The following is a 7124-nucleotide window of genomic DNA, read 5'->3' as shown; positions in this document are numbered from 1 at the left end:
TGATTCACCTTCCAAGTTGCTCAGTCTCTCCAGATCTCTGCGTGTTAGCCCTTTCCTCTATCCTGCTTCCTGCACAAGTTGGTGTCGAATGCGACCTCGTACATTCTCTCAACATCTTGGATTATTTAGACAGACAAGCCGATCTCGCATGGTGAGTCAAATGATGCTGGTGCAGAAATGCCCATCTCCAATGAGAGGATGTAGAAAGTTTGTGAAGGTTCACTCCAGATACAATGATGTAAGTTTTTTTTTGATTATTCAATTTACTGAAACCAATGTTTTCCTTATCAACTGCAGGTAGATAAAATAAATACCACCATGTAAATAAATCCCTGCAGATAATATGAAGGAGCACTTCTTTATTGGCCATCTTTTTAGGATGTGACTTTTTAATACTGATAACTTTAATCTTATTTGCAACTTTCCTTCTGTACCAAATATCTCTGCAACAATGCTTGGTGTATTTAAGCTGAATCTTTCAGTAAAACATTTTAAATTCAAAACTTCCTTTCAAATGTGATGAAAGGTACAGTAGTTTCAGAAGTTGTTACCTGTTTATATGAATAATCATTGTTTCGGAGTTTAATATATATGAATCTGAGAGGCTGCTGCTGTAGTCATTTAGAATGCAGAATATAAAGTTTCACTTTGAACTTTATCATTGTTTAAAGATTCACATGTTACACGTAGAGTTGCCAACTCTGGTCGGACGCATTCCTGGAGGTTCGATCACATGACGTTTGATCACACATCTGATCGCGTCACACTTTTCCACGGTTTGCAAATGTTTTTGCATTTACCTTGTAAAGGTTGGGTGCCCTGCAATGTTCCCTGTCAGCTGTGCTTTGTTCTGCATGGCCTGTTTCTTTTACTGCGCGATCCCTTTGCATTTCTGCTCATGCTCAGACTTGAGCACAAAAATCTAGGCTGAGGGAGTGCTGCACTGTCTTAGGTGCTGTCTTTCGGCTTAGACATTAAACCGAGGCCCTGTCTGCCCCCTCCGGTGGACGTAGATGATCCCATGGCACTACTTTGAAGAAGAGCTGGGGCGTTATTCTTGGTGTCCTGGTCAATATTTATCCCTCAATCAACATCACTAAATCAGATTATCTGGTCATTATCACATTGCTGTTTGTGGGAGCTTGCTGTGAGCAAATTGGCTGCTGCGTTTCCTACTTTACAACAGTGACGACACTTCAAAAGTACCTCCGGCATTTCCGCTACCTCCAAAGTGACCCCACCACCAAACGTATCTTCCCCTCCCCTCCCCTTTCAGCATTCCGCAGGGACCGCTCCCTCCGAGACACCCTAGTTCACTCCTCTATCACCCCAAACAGCCCTTCCCCTTCGCCTGGCACCTTCCCGTGCAAGCGGAGGAGATGTAACACCTGCCCCTATACCTCCCCCCTTCCCACTGTCCAGGGCCCCAAACACCCCTTCCAGGTGAAACAGCGATTTACTTGTACTTCTCGCAATCTAGTATACTGTATTCGCTGCTCACGATGCGGTCTCCTCTACATTGGGGAGACCAAACGCAGATTGGGTGACCGCTTTGCGGAACACCTCCGTTCAGTCCGTAAGGGTGACCCCGAGCTTCCGGTCGCCTGTCATTTTAATTCACCGCTCCATTCCCACTCGGACCTCACCGTCCTTGGCCTCTTGTATTGTTCCACGGAAGCTCAACGTAAACTCAAGGAACAGCACCTCATCTTCCGATTAGGCACTCTGCAGCCTTCCGGACTCGATATCGAGTTCAACAATTTCAGATCATACGCTCGGCCCCTATTTCATTTTTTCTTGTAATTTTTCCACTCCTTCCCCCCACCCCCCCCCCCCCCTTTCCTTTTGTTTCTCTCTCACACCTGGCAGCTATCTCTTGTCCTGCCAGTACACTTTACACCTAATCTCAGCCTATTACCATCTCGTCTAGCTTCTAATCTCTTTAACTTCTTTTGTTTCTTTTATTCTTTTGTCCGATCGCAGCCCTGCCTTCGATCTAGTTTCTTTTCTTTCCAGTTTTGAAGAAGGGTTCGACCCGAAACGTCAACTCAAATTTCTCTCCACGGATGTTGCCTGACCTGCTGAGTTTTTCCAGCATTTTCTGTTGTTACTTCAAAAGTACTTCATTGGCTGTAAAGTGCTTTGGGACGTCTGGTGGTCATGAAAGGCGCTATATAAATGCAAGCCTTTCTTTCATTAATGGCTTCAGGTCAAGCACAGACAAGGAAACCTCCTGCTCATTACCACCGACTGCCCTCCCTCAACTGATGAATCAATACTCCTCCATGTTGAACACCACTTGGAAGAAGCACTGAGTAGCAAGGGCACAGAATGTACTCTGGGTGGGGGACCTCAATGTCCATCACCAAGAGTGGCTCGGTAACACCACTACTGACCGAGCTGGCCGAGTCCTGAAGGGCATAGCTGCCAGTCTGGGCCTGCGACAGGTGGTGAGCGAACCAGCATGAGGAAAAACCTACTTGACCTCATCCTCGCCAATCTACCTTTCGCAGATGCATCTGTCCATGACCGTATTGGTAACAGTGACCACCGCACAGTCCTTGTGGAGATGAAGTCCCATCTTCACTGAGGACACCCTCCATCGTGTTGTGTGGCACTACCATCGTATTAAATGGGATAGATCCAGAACAGATCTAGCAGCTCAAATCTGGGCATCCATGAGGCGCTGTGGGCCATCGGCAGCAGCAGAATTGTATTCCACCACAATCTATAACCTCATGGCCCAGCATATCCCTCACTCTACCCTTACCATCAAGCCAGGGGACCAATCCTGGTTCACTAAGGAGTGCAGAAGAGCATGCCAGGAGCATCACCAGGTGTACCTAAAAATGAGGTGCCAACCTGGGGAAGCTGCAACACAGGACTACATGCATGCTAAAAAGCGGAAGCAGCATGCTATAGACAGGGCTAAGCAATCCCACAATCAACGGATCAGATCAAAGCTCTGCAGTCCTGCCACATCCAGTCATGAATGGTGGTGAACCATTAAACAACTAACTGGAGAAGGAGGCTCTATGAATATCCCCATCCTCAATGATGGTGGAGCCCAGCATGTGAGTGCAAAAGACGAGGCTGAAGCGTTTACAACCATCTTCAGCCAGAAGTGCCGAATGGATGATCCATATCAGCCTACTCCAGAGGCCCCCACCATCACAGAAGCCAGTCCAGCCAATTCGATTCACTCAACGTGATATCAAGAAACGGCTGAGCACACTGGATACAGCAAAGGGTATGGGCCCCGACAACATCCCGGCTATTGTGCTGAAGACTTGTGCTCCAGAACTAGCCGCACTTCTAGCCAAGCTGTTCCAGTACAACTACAACACTGGCATCTATCCGACTGTGGAAAACTGCCCAAGTATGTCCTGTCCCCACAAAGCAGGACAAATCCAATCTGGCCAATTACTGTCCCAACAGTCCACTCTCAATCATCAGCAAAATGATGGAAGGTGTCATCAACAGTGCTATCAAGCGACACTTACCAATAACCTGCTCACTGATGCCCAGTTTGGGTTCCGCCAAGACTACTCGGCTTCCGACCTCATTACAGCCTTGGTCCAAACCTGGACAAAGGAGCTGAATTTCAGAGGTGGGGTGAGAGTGATTGCCCTTGACATCAAGGCAGCATTTGACCGAGTGTGGCATCAAGGAGCCCTAGTAAAACTGATGTCAATAGGAATCGGGGGTGGGGGGGAGAAATCTCCACTGGTTGGAGTTATACCTAGCACAAAGGAAGATGGTTGTGGAGGTTGAAGGTCAATCATCACAGCCCCAGGACATTGCTGCAGGAGTTCCTCAGGGCAGCGAACTAGGCCCAACAGTCTTCAGCTGCTTCATCAATGACCTTCCCTCCAACATAAGGTCAGAAATGGGGATGTTCGCTGATGACTATAGTGTTCAGTGCCATTCGCAACTCCTCAGATAATGAAGCAGTCCATGCCCGCATGCAACAAGACCTGGACGACGTAACATTCAGGCCACACAAGTGCCAGGTAATGACTATCTCCAACAAGCGAGAGTCTAATCACCGCCCCTTGACAATCAATGGCATTACCATTGCCGAGTCCCCCACCATCAACATCCTGGGGTCACCATTGACCAGAAACTTAACTGGACCAGCAACATAAATACTATGGCAACAAGAGCAGGTCAGAGGCTGTGTATTCTGTGGCGAGTGTCTCACCTCCTAACTCCCCAAAGTCTTTTCCCCATCTACAAGGCACAAGCCAGGAGTGTGATGGAATACTCTCCACTTGCCTGGATGAGTGCAGCTCCAACAACACTCAAGAAGCTCGACACCATCCAGGACAAAGCAGCCCGCTTGATTGGCACCCCATCCACCACCTTAAACATTCACTCCCTCCACCACCGGCGTACCGTGGCTGCAGTGTGTACCATCTACAAGATGCACTGCAGCAACTCGCCAAGGCTTCTTCGGCAGCACCTCCCAAACCCGCGACCTCTTCCACCTAGAAGGACAAGGGCAACAGGTGCATGGGGAACACCACTGATGTAAGAAAAAGGAGTCTTACCATCAAGTAACTTTAAAGTAAGCTTTAAGTAACTTATAAACACACTATATACAAGAGAGGTCTTTACCATGCCTCTGGTAGAAGCCTCTTACAATACTGAACAGACCAGTATTTATACCAGTCCAACAGGAAGTGACATATGACAGGAAGTGAGGTATGTACACAGTTCATAGTTCACAGTTCACAGGAAGTGATGACATAACTTCCCGGAAGTTATTATTATTATCACAACCACCATCTCCAAGTTCCCCTCCAAGTCACACATCATCCTGACTTCGAAGTATATCTCTGTTCCTTCATCGTCGCTGGGTCAAAATCCTGGAACTCCCTCCCTAACAGCACTGTGGGAGCACCTTCACCACATGGACTGCAGCGGTTCAAGAAGGCGGCTCACCACCACCTTCTCAAGGGCAATTAGGGATGGGCAATAAATGCTGGCCTTGCCAGCAACGCCCACATCCCATGAACGAATTTTAAAAAAAATTAAAAAATTGGTAATGAACTATGTTGCCAGTAAACCTGTATTCTAGCATTTCCCTGTCATACATTTTGTTTTATTCTAAACTCTCAGCTCAGTGGCAGACACTGCTCCAACATGTCATAGCAACCAGTGCTCTCTCGTGTATAAATGCGGACACAATTTATAATGGGGGGGAAAAAACCTGACAGAAAAAATATGCCAAAAAAGTGATAACAGGAAGTAAGGTTTTGTGGGCAGGAAGTGCAGGTAGAGGTGAGATTTTGAATATAGATTGTGAATAGCAGAGGTGGCGGGAGTCGGGACTGATCCCTGGGGAGCTCCGCCTGTCTCATTTGTCCAATGTTGATCATTACCCTTTGTTTCCTGTTGTTCAGCCAAGTTATTACCCATTGTAAAACTCAACCCTGCATACCAAGTGCTTTCACTTCAGCCACAGGTCTCTTGTGAGGCATTTTGTCAAATGTCTTTTAAAAGTGAAGACTCCACATCCACCACATTATCATCATTTAGCAATTCTGTTCTATCCCCAGCTACCAGTGAGTTGTTGCAAGTACTTTGCCTTTTATGCATTTATGTTGACACGAAATTACTGTCTCTTGCTGTTGAATTACTTCCTTTATAATCAGACTCTAATGTTTTTCCTATTATATGCTAAGGTAACAGGACTATAATTTTTCAGGATTATGCACCTGAACATTTTTTTTTCAACCACCCCCCCCCCCCCCCCCAAAAAATATCAGCTACTTTTCAATCATCCTGGTCCTATCCCTGTAATGTAAGTTTAAAGATGTATCGCCACCCTTCATTTTGTTCAGTGTTCTTGGATGCTTTCCATCTGTTCCTGCCACCTTATTATTATTGAAACCCTGTTTTAATTGACCATTTCATTACGTACTTCGGTTTTCTGTATGATCTGCACTGCACAAAGGATAGATTGCTCTTCTGTAGTGAAAGCACTTTTTGTAAAGGGATGTTTCAGCACTCTCATTTCCCTCATTATTTCATCTCTCTGATCTTGCAAGGTGCTTTACTTGATCTTCAATAACTTGCCAATCATCACCACACCTCCCAATACTTTTTGTAATTCCTCATTATTCATTTGAGTTTCCCTGTTTCAATTCAACCAGCACTGCAGGGTTGGAGAAAATAAGAACGTATGAAATAGGAGCAGGAGTCGGCCATACGGCCCCTCGAGCCTGCTCCGCCATTCAGTAAGATCATGGCTGAACTTCTACCTCATCTGCCCTATCCCCACATCCCTTAATTCCCTTAGTGCCCAAGAATCTATCGCTCTTTGTCTTGAATATACTCCATGACTGAGCATCCACTGGGGTAGAGAATTCCAAAGATTCACAACCCTCACATAATCTAGGCTGATGTTCCAGGGCAGTACTTAAGATATTGCTGGAGATGCTGTCCCTTTGGCTGAGACGTTAAACCAAAGTTATGCCTTGCCTGTTCAGGTGGACATTCAAGATCCCACGGCACTATTCAAAGAGGAGCAGGGGGTTCTCCTGGTATCCTGTCCCACATTTATTCCTCAACCATTTCCTTGCCTTTTGTGGGATCTTGCTGTGCACAACATCGTTGCTGAGTTTACCTGCATAACAGACACTGCACTTCAAAGTAATTGAATGCGCAACACTTCAAGACATCGTGAGGCGCTGTATAACTTGAAAGTATTTCTTCATTCTTTGTGGCTGGGGTAATTCGCTGGATTTAGTTGCAACAGTATGAAATAGGGAGTTTATAAATCCTGAACACACACGTTATACGCTCAATTAAAAATTAGTGTTTAGGTGGGCAGGGTGAGGCCATGAAGGGATTTGAAAATGAGGAGGCGGATTTTCAAGTCGCTATACTGGGTGACGGAAAACACCGTTGGAGGTGATGAGGCTGAAACTTTCTGTAGACTTGTATTCTGCTATTCTATTAGCTTTTTAATTTTTTAACTACATTGGATATTGAAAGTGACGTAACTAATACTCACAGGTCCCTTTCACCCTATAATAATTCAATTCCACTCATTGTATACTTATGACTTGTAATTTGTAAACCTATGTGAAATAATTTACACTCATCAATATTAA

Source organism: Somniosus microcephalus, chromosome 8 (assembly GCF_052327205.1).
Source record: "Somniosus microcephalus isolate GS21.2 chromosome 8, FLI_Smic_1.0, whole genome shotgun sequence".
Classification (NCBI taxonomy): Eukaryota; Metazoa; Chordata; class Chondrichthyes; order Squaliformes; family Somniosidae; genus Somniosus; species Somniosus microcephalus.
Note: the sequence above shows the minus strand (reverse complement) of the source record.